The 15,232-nt window shown below is 31.6% G+C and overlaps 1 protein-coding gene across 1 annotated transcript in view; it reads left to right on the forward strand.

Moving 5' to 3' along the window:
• The window catches only part of BRIP1 (BRCA1 interacting protein C-terminal helicase 1), a 161,007-nt gene that overhangs the window by 13,404 nt on the left and 132,371 nt on the right, over nt 1-15,232 (forward strand). The gene's annotated exons all lie outside the window — the stretch shown is intronic.

The raw sequence follows: 15,232 nt of genomic DNA on the forward strand, positions 1-15,232 counted from the left end.
GTTGTTTCTTGTCTGTTTGATGATAACCATTCTAATAGGTGCAACCACAGTTTTTTTTTCAGTGACTATAGATTAGTTTTCATTTCCATAGTTTCATATACAGTGGTCCCCCCTTATCCATGATTTCAGTTTCTGTGGTTTCTATTACCTATGATCAACCACAGTCTGAAAATATTAAATGGAAAATACCAGAAATAACAATTCATAAGTTTTAAATTGCATGCTGTTCTGCATCCTGCTTTATCCCACCTGAGATGTGAATCATTCCTGTGTTCAGTGTTTCTACACTGTATGCGTATACCCACCTGCTAGTTACTTAGTAACCGTCTTGGTTACCAGATTGGTTATCAGATATTTTGAGAGAGTGAGAGAGAGAGAGAGACGACATTCGCATAACTTTTATTACAGTATATCATAATTGTATTTTATTTTTAATCTCTTACTATGCCTAATTCATAAATTAAACTTTATAATAGGCCCGTATAGGAAAAAATATAGGGTATATAGGGTTTACTACTATCTGTGGTTTCAGGGTTTTAGGACATATTTCCTATAGATAAGGGAGACTGATGTAAATGGAATCATGCCTGGTAATTAAAAAAATTTTTTATGAAAGCTTTTTTTTCATTAAAAATAGAGTTGACGTACAATATTATATTAGCTTCAGGTGTACAACACAGTACTTTGACTTTTATATACCTTACAATGTGATCATCACGATAAGTCTAGTAACCATCTATCACATTGTATAAGATTATGACCATATTATTGACTATGTTCCCTATGCTGTGTATTATATCCCTGTGACTTATTTATTTTATAATTGGAAATTTTTACCTCTTATTCCCCTTCACCTTTTCCACCCTTCACCCTGTCTCCCTCCATGCCTGGTAATTTGTATTGAATTCCGGATACAGTTATGCGCCACTTAACAATGGGGGTATGTTCTGAGATTTTTGTCATTGTGCAATTTCGTTGTTGTGTGAGCACGATAGAGTGTACTTAGACAAACCCAGATGGTGTTGTCTGCTGCATACTTAGGCTGTATGGTATAGCCTGTTGCTCCTAGGCTACAAGTCTGTACTGCATGTTACTGTATACAACAAGAGATTAACTCAAGCGCAAGAGAAAATGATGCAATCAAGAGATGCGGTAAACATGACATAGATGAGGTTGCTACTGGTGTAACCTGGTATACTGTTTAACAGCAAACATTTTTTTTTGTAAATAGGAAGAATACCCTCTAAAATAACAATGAAAAATATAGAATAGTAAATACATAAACCATAACAATGGTTTATTATCATTATCAAGTAATATGTATTGTATATAATTGTATATGTAATACTTTTATATGATTGGCAACACGGTAGATTTGTTTACACCACGCATCAGCACAAACACATGAGTAATGAGTTGCACTCTGATGTTATAATATCACTAGGTGATAGGAATTTTTGAACTCCAATATAATCTACGAGACCACTGTCATATATGCTGTCCATCATTGACCAAAACATTGTTATGGGATGTAAGAATATATTGTGAATTTTACCTTGTTGGGTGCTGGATGTTATTGTACTGCATTTCTATAAGTACTCTTGAGTTTTGTTCTTTGAATCAGCTTAATCTTTTGAGTCTTGCTTTTAAAGATTTTTAGGAGGGACTCTTTTTGGACTACCACAGTAAAGACTAGCTCCTTTCAAGTCCTCTACCTAATGGTCCATGAATTGTGAAGTTTTTTTCAGCCTGACTGGTGGGAACAGGCACTGTTCCATCCCCTATATGAGTGCCTCTCATCATTTCACGTGGTTCTTTCTATTATCTTGGATTGTACTCCAGATACTTGAGAGGTCCCTCTGCAGATCTCTGGAGTTCATTTATTCAGCTTTCTCCACTCTAGTATTCTTCCCTGTGAACTTTAGTCTTCTTGGTCTCCCTAGACTCTTGGCAATGTCTCTTCAACTCAGATATATTGGGCTATACCTGGATTCCCCCTCTCCATGCCACAGACTGGAAACTGTCAAAACAGTAAGCTGAGGTGATCTTAGGGCCTGTCTCATTTTTTTCCTATTTCTCAGGGATCACCCTTTCTTACCTGATGTCTTGTATTTTAAAAGCTATTGTTTCATATATTCTGTCTATATTTTTAGTTTTTCAGGTAGGAGATGAGAAAACCTCATTGATTTTGAAGACAAATTTCAAAAGCCTTTTGATGGCTTATAAAACTCCTGATAACCTGTACAGTGTTTAAGCCTTTATAAACTTCGTGCATTCTTTAGCCCTTTGCCCTCTTCCCAACTCTTTTTTCTGACTAACTTCTGCTAATCCTTCAGGAAGTCTTCCTTGACATCCCCAGTTTTGAGTTAGATTCCCATCTGGAATATTTCTTGTACTTCTCAGTTTTTATCTTACTCTTATCTTACTTTTATTTCTTCTTCACAGGCTCTAAGTTTCATTAAGGACAACATCAAGTTCTCTAGTAGACTGAGACCTCCTTAAAGGCTGTGACTGTTCTTTTCATCTTTATGTTGCAAGCACCTAACTTAGTGCTAGGAACCTAGTTGTAGAGGAGTGAATGAATGCCATAATACCTGTCCTCAAAGATCCTTCCTTCAAATTCTTGAGAATACTAAGTGGGGAAAAAAAAATTGTTGGCTATCTTCACAGAAGCCTTGTAGTTGGAGAAGTCATCTTAGGAGCTTTTAATGCTTAACTGTTAGTAATAATGTATGCTGTATGTTTGCTTCTGCCAATGTTTCCCCACTCATTTACTTCATGGTACTTTATTTTCTTCATAGCTTTTACTATTTGAATTTATTTGTCTACTTGTTTATTATTTGTCTGCCTGGTTAGAATATAATGTCAATCTTTTGCATGTATATATTCATGGTACCTAGAATAGTATATGATGTATTTTAGTTGCCAATAAATATTTGTTGGTAGGATCTTAATTGAATTCTTATAATGACTAATGAGGCAGGTACTATTGTTATTCCCATTTTACAGATAAGGAAACTCTGAGAAATAATTTGCCTAAGGTCACAAAGCTGACAAATAGTGGAACTAAATCCTACCCAAACAGTTTGACTCTGGCAAATGCTCTAATTGCTTTATTATCATTCTTTCTAAAATGCCTCTCAGATATCCAGAAGCTATCTAAGCAGGAGTCTAACACCAAGATAAGAAAAGAAATATTATGTAGAGGCTTCTAGGATAAAGAAATCAAGTACAGAATAAGCTGTGATTAATAACAGTTAAAATAAGGTAGAGAAGTGGATTTTTTATTTTTATTTTTTGTTTTGTTTTTATTGGTTAAGAGAATGAACTTGGATCAGACTCCTTGGGTTTTAATCACAGTTCTGCTCTTTACTACCTACGTAAACTTGATTAAGGTTAAAACTGTTGCTACTTTTGTTTCCCCATTTGTTAAATGGGGGCAGTAATAGTATCTATCTCACAGGGCTGTTAGTAGGATTAAACAAGTTAATACAAAGTGTTTACTCTATACCAGGAGTATCTTAGAGTTTATTAAGTGGTAAATGGTAGAAGTAGCAGCAGCAACAGCAGTAGTAACAACAGCAAATAGTTACATATTTATATGCTATTGATAAAAGATATTATATAATGTTAATATTACATAGATATAATTATCTTTAAATGCTGGTAAAGGTATTATATAATAGTAATAATATTAACTTCAAGGAATTAGGTTTATAATTAAGTAATAAATTCTTTCAATATCTGTTAGAGATGTTTATGTTTGAGCCCCTTTAGAGTCTAGACCACTTGATTATAAGCAGAGCTACTGTGCTCCTGGTTGAGTATCTTAATTTTAAGCTAAGTGCTTTAATTGATTTCTCCTCTTGGTTATGTACTATGTGGATCACTTATTGTATAGTCTTTTCATTGGTAAAATGTAATTGTATCTATACCTATATATCCATATCTTTATATCAGTTTATTTTTAAACCAGAAGTTACACATTTTCTTCCTTGCCTTTAGATGGTAGTATTCTACATATCTTTAGAAATGGAATAGTTTTTTCATAGAGGGGTGATTTATTACTCATAATGTTAAATGTATGGGTTTCTGACAATTCTTATAAGTTCGAAGGTTTATTGAACAAGCTAAATCTCTCTATTAAATCTAGTAACTCAAATGATAATATTTTATTAGTGTGACACAGAACTTTTGTTTGTAAGAAGACATAAGTGATATATGCCATACTAATTAAACATGTATAAAGTAAATTTATTAGACACCAAAGTACTTTTGCATAGACAGAAAGACCAGATGGTTGAGCTTTAATAATTCTTTTTTTCTTTTTTTTGATAGTTTATAGTAAAAAGCATGAATATATAAAGTACTTTCAGACAGTTTCTGAATGGTTAGGAAAAACCCCACAAATAGGAAAAACTATCTATATTTTCAATGTTATTTTTCTCTTCCTGACAAAAATAGAATAAGCTGTTACAATAGAAACTTAATAAGTATAAAATGTAAAGTTTTTGTTAATATGGTTGTTTCTCCTTTTTGTATTTTAATAAATTGTTAGTAAATTTAATAAATTTTAGTAAATTAAGAAAACCTGTAGTTTTGTGTATTTTGGCTATCATCTTAATTTTAAAAGCTTATTGTAGTAACATTTTTAGCAAATTTTATAAATAGCACGAAATAATACATCTAGTTTTTCACAGAACCAGGACTAATCATTTTCATGGATTTAATCTGAGGAAGAATAATGGAGATATAAGTAGAGGTAATTTATTTAAAGAAAGGATTCTTTGAGTATAACAGTATTTTTTTTCTGCTGAAAACTTAGATTGGTTTCTGGTATAAAATTTCTCTTGCGCTCTTTTTTTTAAATTGAGGTATAATTGACATATACCATATTAGTTTCAGGTGTAGAACATAGTAATTTAGTGTATCTATACATTGTGAAATGATCACCACAATAAGTCTAGTTAACAGCCATCACCTTACAGAGTTCCAAAAATTTTTTCTTGTGATGAGAACTGTTAAGATCTACTTTTCTAACAACTTTTACATATGCAATACATTATTATTAACTGTAGTTACCATGCTGTATATTACATCCTTATTACTTATTTATTATATACCTGGAAGTTTTTATCTTTTAACCCCCCTTTTCCCTCCGTCCCCCACCTCTGGCAACCACCAGTCTGTTCTTTGTATCTATGAGCTTGTTTATTTTTGCCTTTTTTTTTTTTAAAGATTCCACATAAAAGTGAGATTATAATGTATTTGTCTTTGTTTGACTTATTTTACTTAGCATAATGCCCTCAAGTCTATTCATGTTGTCTTAAATGGCAAGATTTTATTCTTTTTTAAATGACAATAATATTCCACTGTGTGTGTTTTTATGTGTGTGTATATATATAACATTTTCTTTATCCATTCATCCATTGACAGACACTTAGGTTGTTTCCATATCTTAGGTAGGGATGCAGTGAACATGGAGTTGTATATATCTTTCAATGTAGTATTTTCATGTTCTTCAGATAAATACCCAGAAGTGGAATTGTTAGATTATATAATAGTGCAAGTCTTAATTTTTTGAGATAACCTTTATACTGTTTTCTATAGTGGCGGCACAAATTTACATTCTCATGAATAGCGCAATGAGGTCCCCTTTTCTTCGCATCCTCACTAACACTTGTTATTTCTTGTCTTTTTGATAATTGCCATTCTCACGGGTGTGAGGTTATATCTCATTGTGGTTTTGATTTGCATTTCCCTGATAATTGGTGATGTTGAGCATCTTTTCATTTACCTGTTGGTATTTGTAGTCTTCTTTGGAAAAATGTCTATTCAAACCTTCTGTCCATTTTTTAATTGGATTTTTTTTTCTTTTTTGTTATAGAGTTGTATGCATTCTTTATGTATTTTGGATATTAACCCCATACCAGATATATGATTTGCAAATACCTTCTCCTGTTTGCTAGGTTCCTTTCCATTTTTTTTTTTATAGTTTTCTTTGCTGTACAGAAGCCTTTTAGTTTAATGTGGTCCCACTTGTTTATTTTTGCTTTTGTTGCCTTTGGTTTTTGTGTCAGTTTCAAAAAAAAAAAAAAAATTATCGCAAAGACGTATGTCAAGGAGCTTGCTGCCTATGTTTTCCTTTAGAATTTTTATGATTTCTGGTCTTAAGGTTCAAGTGTTTAATCCATTTTGAATTAATTTTTGTGTATGGTATGAAGTAGCAGTTGAGTTTCATTCTTTTGCATGTGGCTGTCCAGTTTTCCCACCACCATTTATTGAAGAGACTGTTCTTTCTCTGATGTATAGCATCTTAATCTTTGCAGAGTGGCAAATTATAAATCACAAAAATATTCTCTCTCAGTTCTGGAATAGGTGATTGATTTCATAAGGAAGTAGAAGAAAAATAAGTTTCATAAGATTCAGTATTTATTATACAGCATCTTCTGAAATTAGTTTACCACCAAAACTTTTAGATAAACCAATTTAAAAAATGCAGTCCACATTTTAGAACTTATTATGTAGACAGATCATTTGCCTCTCTTTTTATGTATCATTTTAATCTAGGTCATCTAAAGATCTTAAGGTAAATTGAAGGACTTGGACAAATAACATTTCTTGTTAGGACCTGTTCTTCCATGTGAGAGGAAAAAGATGGTGAGACTAGTTTTAACATACCTTATATTTCATTTAGATCAAACACCTAAATTTTAAGGATACTCTTTCCTATTTTGGTTCTTATGAGATGACATTAGAGAGTACAGTATTTATTTTTTAAAAGAGTAGTTATTTGCATTCATAATGGTTTCATTCTCTTATCCCTACAAAGATGTAAATGTTAGAGTTCTCATACATTTGAAATTTGCAGTTGTATTATTTTTTTTTAAACTTTCTTCCTTAAATTAAATGATAAATTAGTTTAATGATATTTATTTTCACATTTTCTTAGTTTTATTAAAATAATTTGGTTTCCAACCTGTGGATTGGAGAATGGGATAGTTGTCTTTTTACCTTCCTATCATTTCCAGTCTCCTCATTGTCCCTTTAAGTCAGAAAATGGTATCAATACCTCCTCTCTTATGTGAATTGCTACCTTCCAGTGTCCACTGCTTTTTCTTTTTCCTTACATTTTAAGTTCATTTTTTATACTGACAATTTAGATGTCAAAAAACTAATGAGGTATCAGTCTTCACATGGTCAAAATATTAAGAAAAACATTGTTTTCTAAAATAGAATATTACCATTCTGATATTACTTTGTCCCACCATTTGTAATCATTTTCTTGAGAATTTATATTCTCTTCGTTCTTTTAGTAAATCCTCACAGTGGGTGAGGTATTTTCACAGATACATTATTATGCTTATACTGACTTTATTTTTTATTAAATAAGTGCTAACATTGCCTATATGCTTTTATAAAATTAATGATACTCTGATTTTGTGTAGCAATGGCATTTATTATTTTAATATATTACTTTTTCCTGGTATGTAAAAGACATGGTTCCAGTAGAGAGCGCTGTCGACCTTCAGATAAGGTGCTATTGGGCAAAACCTAGGGCTGTTTTTCTTTTTTTTCTTTTTGCAGTCCTGCCTTTTCTTTTGTCTCTGTCTTTCTCTTCCCCTCCCCCTTCCCTCCCTCTCTTTTTCCTTTCAATATTTAAGATGTTCTAGAATCTCAGGAGAAAATGGCCAACTTTCTTTGAAAAGTATTTTACAAGTCATTTTCTCATAGTTTTAATTTACTTTTATTTAACATAACTGTTTATGTGGTGATATATTTACTATGTCTAGAAACTCTTCTAAGCACTGTAGAAATATTAGTTTACCTGGTAAACACAGGTTCGTGAGAGTTAATGCTTACTACAAGGTTTTTTAATTTTTCGGTGGATTCGACAATTTTCAAAATAAAAGAATTTAACTCAATTCTATGAGGAAGGCAGTAATGTTTTCCCCAATGGCAGATGAGGAAATTGAGGTGCAGATAATTTAAGTAGCTTGTTCATGTCACAAAACTGCTGAGTAGGGTCTGGTTTAAAACCCAGGCTATCGGCGTCTAGAATTGATCTTCTCAACCACTTCACTATTCTGCTGCTGAATAAACCCTTCCATATGACATCTGGGGGAAAGATGGTTCATTTTTGTACTGTTACGGGTCATATTATATGCAGTACCATAAAGATAATTCATTTAAGATTAGTTCCTCTTTTAGTCTCTCTCAACATCTTGTTCTTTTTTCTACAATGCTTACCAAAGTTTATAATTGTATGTTTATTTATAGGTTTAACTTGTTTGCCTTCTTGCCAGGTTGTCATAAAGACAAGTGTGATGTCTCTCTCGTTCACTTTTTTATAACCTGTACCTAATAGATACTCACGTGTTTGTTGAATAAATAAAAAAAAATGGCCAACGTTAAGGAAGTGCACGATTTACCACTTTCTTATGGCTTACAGCTTTTGCTCAGATCCATATACTTAAGGAGGTGTTAAATAAAGACAACTTAAAGCAGGTGTGAAATGTCTTTTTCTTCTCTGTAATGCATTTTGATTGTAGTTTTTTATGTGATAGCACACAAAAATAAAAGATCAAACAGTGATTTCAGAGACCAAGAGATAAATTGGTGCTTAATGTAGATAAAAGATTAGAAACAACTTTTGATTTCTGTAGCTACTCTAGGAACGAGTTGTTAAGTAATATTACCAATTAGTTGAAGTATTATTTCTTCAAGGCAGACAAATCTTTGTAACCTATTATATACCAGACACTTAAAAACAATAACCTATATTTCTTCAAGAGTTATTAATAGTGATATGATGATAGCTTTTTGGAATATATACTTGTGCCAGGTAATTTATATGTTTTCTCATTTAATTTTATATCAGCACTGTGAAGAAAATAGAGCAGTTATTAGACTCATTTTACACATAAGAAAATTAAAGCCCAAAGAGATTAGATTATTTGACTATGGTCATACTGCAAGTAAATAGTGGAACCATTATTTGAGCCTAGTTTTAAAACTGAGAGAATATGGATCTGTGATTATAATTGGGGGAAAAGGAGAGAAAAGGAATGACTAGGAAAAATTTTTTTTTCTTATTGGCTGGTGAGGAAAAAAGTTACTGTACAAGAGAAAATAGATTTTATTATTCAATATATCTGGCATTAAAATATCTTCTTTTAACAGTCATTCTACAGTTGGGGAAAGATTAAATTGTCTTAAATATTTCATGTATTTTACTAAAGAGTCAAAGGAAATTTTAAATTCAAATTTTAAAAAAAAATTATGAGTGTCACACATTGTTTGAAAAACCTTTAACAGTATAAATCAGTACAGAGAAAAAATTAAAATATCCTGCCTTAAAATATTACTCCCATCCCCCTTCCTTCTTCCTAGAAGTAAACAAGATGAACACTTTCATGAGAATCTTTCTACATCATAGTTGTTATAGCTAAATTTTTTTTTTTTTTACATTTAACCTTATTTATAGGATTTATTTAAATATATGTATGAGGCCAGGCTCTAACTGTATGCTTATGCAAATAGATGATCGATTGTTCTAATGCCAATTAAAGAGTAATTTTTCCTGATTTAGAGTTTTGCTGTTATATACTAAATTGTTATATATACTTGGATTGGTTACTGGACTTCATTTTTTTCATTAAATTTTATTTTTTTCCAAAGTATATACATATGTTGCCACAGGAAAGATTTCTACATGGCTTCAAACAAAAAGTAGACTACTGTATTAGTTTTATTCTCCACCAATTCCCACTATCTGAAGTCAGTAATTTTAAATCATTTTAGCTGTTTAACCTGATTTTTATTTTTTTAAAAAATAATATGCTTAACTGCTTTTCTCTTGGAATTTTGGTTTTCGATACCTTCTATTGCCTTCCTACTATCCTTTGTAATTTTCTCTTTACTTCTCTACCTTAAGCCTCCTAATATTTGGTGTTTACATTATTGTAATTATGTAAATATCATAAAAACTAAACCAGGTGTTATATACTATAAGTTTTTCCCCCAAACCAGGTTTTATTTCTTCTAGTGCTAATATTTGCCTTGTCTTGTCATTTGCTTAGTTTTCTATATACCCGTCATTGTTTGTCCCTAAACTCTGAAAGAACTTAAAATCTGTCAACTCATTCAGATGGATCAATGGTCAAGAATGTCCTTTGTTTTGGACTCTTGGTATGTAGTGGAACTAATGAAACATACTTTTTTCATGTTAAGTTATGTATTTTTTAATGACATTGATTTTTTTCTTGGTATATATAAAAGCATTATGTTTCATAGAGAAATTTTGGAAACCACAAAAATGTATACTTAAGTTATTAACATTAATTTTTGTTTAGCTATTACCTCAATATCAACCCCTGATATTTTGCTTGCTATCTATTTTTACACACACACATACGCATGTGCGTGCACACATGCACATAATTAGGTATCTATTGCTGTGTAACAAACCAACCATTTATTTAGCTTACTATTCTGGGGATCAGCAATTTAGGCTAGTCTCAGCTGGGCTTGTCTTCTGCTGATCTCAGCTGGACCACTCATGCGTCTATGGTTAGCTGCAGGTCAGCAAGGTGGCTTTGCTACAGAGGGTTGGTTGGCAATGGCTGGGACCGAGGGGTGGGTATCTTATCATTTAGCAGGCTAATCCTAGTTTATGTATATGGTAGCTCCAGGGTTCCAGGAGCAACAAGGGAGCAAACTTCAATATGCAAATACCTTTTGAGCTTCTTTTGTGTCACATTTTCTAATGTTCCAGTCACTAAAGCAAGTCATGGTCAAACCCAGATTCAAGGGGTGGAGCTCATGTCAGTGAGAAGAGCTACAAGATGACTTTGCAAAGGGGCTTACATATGGAGATGGGAAGAATTTGTGGCTATTTTGGTTATATATTATATGTATAATATATATAAAATATGCATTATACACACACTTTTTAAAAAAAAAATTTGGATTATAGTTTATAGCTTTTACTTTTCACTTAATATATTATGGTCATATAAAAAGTTTTTAAAAACCAAAATATTAACTCATCTATTTTGATGCATACTTTTTGATCTAATTTTTTTTATGACAGGAGTTCACAAACTACAATCCTTGGGCTGGATGTGGACCGCTGCTTGTTTTTATAAATTTTGGGATGCACAGTTTATATTCATTTACATGTTGTCCCTGTCTATTTTTGTGCTACAATGATAGAATTGAGTAGTTATAATAGATATCTTATAGCTCACAAAACCTAAAATATTTACTCTCTGGCCCTTTAAAGAAAAAGTTTACCAACTCTTGTCTTATGCTGTTCTAATCTTGGTAAGTGAGGCCAGGGATTACTGTGGATGTCTTTATCTGCAAATTCATGAAAGGGCAGGATGAGTGAGGTTCCTTCAGCTTCAATAATTATGATTTTTTGAGAGCTTGTAGAAAACATAATAGTGATCTCTACATTGGAAATAGAAAAGATTCTCAAAAATTTTGTCTCCTTTGTCATGTTGAGTATATTTGGTGAATGGTTCACAAAGAGTTGACAATTATTTTTCTCGATATGTAGAAATAATTAAATATGTATACCAATCTAGCTGAAGTGTGTATACATATTTAGTGATAGTAAAATTTGCAGTTGCCGTGTGGATAGTGGGTATGGAAAGGTAACTTTACAATAGAAAACCACTTTGTTAATTGACTGTCTGGCCAGTAAATTTATTTTAGCTTTTTAAGATTTTGACAGTCATGAAATTATTCAAAAATTGTAAGTATAGTATAAATATATCTTTTTTCCCCTTGAATCATTTGAGAGTAAGTTGTTGACCTGATGTTCCATCACCCTGGAATAGTTTAGTGTCTGTTTCCTATAAGCAAAGACATTCTTCTACATAACCATAATATAACTATAAAAATCAGGAAATTAAAATTGATGTATTGTTATCATCTAATACTCGAATCAGTTCAAATTTTGCCAATTGTCTCACTAAAACTTTTATAGCAGAAGGATCCAGTCCAGATTATGCATTGCATTTAGTTGTCATTGTGTTATCTTCAGTCTGCAACAGTTCCTCAGTCTTTCCATGACTTTCACAACCTTGACACTTAAGAATTACAGCCTTTCTAGTATGTCTCTCAATTTTATGTTTAATTATAATTAGATTGAGGTTATATATATTTGGCAACAATGTCACAGAAGCAATACTGTATTCTACCTGTTGCGTCCCATGAAATAGCAGATAGTTTTGTCTCATTACTAATGATTACTTTGACAACTTGACTAATCAAACATTCAATTTATTCATTTTTTTACATCTTTATGGATTCATGATTTTCCATTTTATCCATTAGTATATGATTTGTTTAAATGTTCAAGTGGGACTTCTTTGTGTCTTTCTGACATGTATCTATCATTTTTAGAGCACTTTCTTACTTTCTGACACAGTAAGATGTTCCAGGCTCATCTTGTCTTGTCTTTGCCCTAGTCCTGGATTCAGCCAGTTTTCCAAGGTTTCTTTTAGTGGAAAATAATATTTAGAAGCCAGATTCTGGGCATTAGCTTTGCTCATCGATGTTAAGATTGCTGTTCAGGCCTCTGCTATATATAGATACATTTATATCTATGCGATATGTATATATGTATTACATGTATATATTACATACAATACATCACATCATTTATGTATGTGTATATATGACGTAATATGTATAATAAGTGATGTATTATATGTGACATATGCATATATGTATATACACACGTATACAAATATACACTCACAGATATATTTATATTTTTCTCTATTTGTACATTAAAAATTATGTATTCATACCAGTACATCCAATTCTATTTCAGCACCAGTGGGTTCATTCTAAGTTTTATCTTTTTCATAGTTGTAACTACAAAACCTCATTCCTAGTTCTTCAAAAGTTGAAAACAGAATTACCATTTGATCCAGCAATTCCATTTCTAGATATATATTCAAAAGAATTGAAAGCAGGTACATACTTGTACTCCAGTGTTCATAGCATCATTCACGAAAGCCAAAAAGTAGAGATAGCCTAAGGGTTCATCTACAGATGAATGGATAAACAAGTATTGTATAGACATACATGTGAACATTTAACCTTAAAAAGGAAGGAAATTGGGACTCGTGCTGCAATGTAGATGAACCTTGAAAAGATTATGCAGAATGAAATAACCCAGTCAAAAAACGACATTTATGTATGATTCCACTTGTAAGCTCCTTTGCCAGTTATTTGTTGCTAATATAGAAATAGAATTCATTTTTGTATATTGACCATGTAACCTGAAATCTTGATAAACCACTTGTTGGTTCTAGTTTATATTTTTGGAGATTTTGTAGGATTTTCTAAGACTTGTATGTTTATATTCTCTATTAAATACAGGTCAAAATTGGCTAATTATATTGTTCATGTCTTCTATATCCTTACTGATTTTTTTGGTCTACTTATCAATTAGAAAATGCCCTATAATTGTGGATTCTCTCAGTTCTATCCATTTTCTTTCCTGGATTTTAAGCTCTTATTAGTTGTATACACATTTAAGGTTATGTCTTTGTATGAATTAACCTATCTGTCATTATGAAATGTTTTTGTTCTGAAATCTACTTCGCCTAATATTAATACAGTCACTTAGCTTCTTTTTTATTAGTGTTTGCATAGTGTACATATTTTTATCCTTTTACTTTTAACCCATCTGTATCTTTACATTTTTAATGGATTTCTTGAACATATAGTGTCTTCTTTTTTTTATCCAATCTGACAACCTATGCCTTTTAATTGAAGTGTTTCCATTGTTTATGTTTAAAGTAATCATTAATATGGTTTCAATATGTTTTCTACCTGTCTCAACTGTTATTCCTATTTCTTTCTTTTCTACCTTCTTTTGGATTAATTGAACATGTTTTAGTATTCCATCTTTGCTTCACTATTGCCTTCTTAACTATAACTCATAGTTTATTTGTTTGAAGTAGCTGTAGGGTTTATAATTTGCATCTTAAATTTATCACAGTACTTCCTGATATTTTACTTCACATATGATGTGTTAGATCCTTCTATAATTATACTTCCATTTCTACTCATCTTTTGTGCAATTTTTGTTGTATATTTTATTTATGTATTATGAACCACACAGTATTTTGTTACTATTTTTTGCATTAAATACTTTATTTTTATAGAGCAAATTAAGGATCAAAGCAAAACTGAAGGGAAGGTACAGAGATTTTCCATATATGTCTTGGTCCCTCCGCCACATGCATAACCATCCCCATCATCAGCATCCTCTGCCAGAATGGTGTATTTATTACAGTTGATGAACCTGCATTGACACATTATAATCACCCAAAGTCCATAGTTTATATTATGGTTCACTCTTGGTGGTGTGTATTCAGTAGGTTTGGACAAATGTATAATGACATGTATCCATCATTGTAATATTATACAGCATTTTTATTGCCCTAAAAATCCTGTGCTCTGCCTATTCATCCTGCCCCTTCTCTTCCTGAACCCCTATCAACAACTGATCTTTTTACTATCTTTATAGTTTTCTTTTTTCCAGAATGTCATATATAATTGGAATCATACAGTATGTAGCCTTTTATCAGATTGGCTTTTTTGACTTAGTAATATGCTTTTAAGGTTCCTCCATGTCTTTTCATGGATTGATAGCTCATTTCTTTTTAGTGCTAAATAATATTTTATTGTCTAGATGTACCACAGTTTATTCATTCACTTACTGAAAGATATCTTGGTTGCTTCCAAGTTTAGGCAGTTATGAATAAAACTGCTATAAATATCCATGTGCAAGTTTTTGTGAACATATGTTTTTTTCTCCTTTAGTTAAAGAGCATGACTGTTGGATCATATAGTAAGATTATGTTTAGTTTTATAAGAAACTGACAATTTTATAATGGCTGTACCATCTTACATTTCACCAGCAATGAATGAGAGTTCCTGTTGCTCCACAACCTCGTCAGTATTTAGTGTTGTCAGCTTTCCGGATTTTGGCCATTCTAACGAGTGTGTAGTGATATCTCATTTTAATTTGCATTTTCCTGATGACATATGATGTTGAATATCTTTTCATATGTTTATTTGTCTATTAAGATAAAAAAAGTGAGGTGTCTAATAAGGTATAAAAAGATTAAAACACTTTTTTAACACGGTTTCCTTCTTTTTGAGATTTAAGAATTCTTTGTATATTTTGGAGAACAGT

This window comes from Pteropus alecto, unplaced genomic scaffold (genome assembly GCF_000325575.1).
Source record: "Pteropus alecto unplaced genomic scaffold, ASM32557v1 scaffold98, whole genome shotgun sequence".
In the NCBI taxonomy this organism is placed as follows: Eukaryota; Metazoa; Chordata; class Mammalia; order Chiroptera; family Pteropodidae; genus Pteropus; species Pteropus alecto.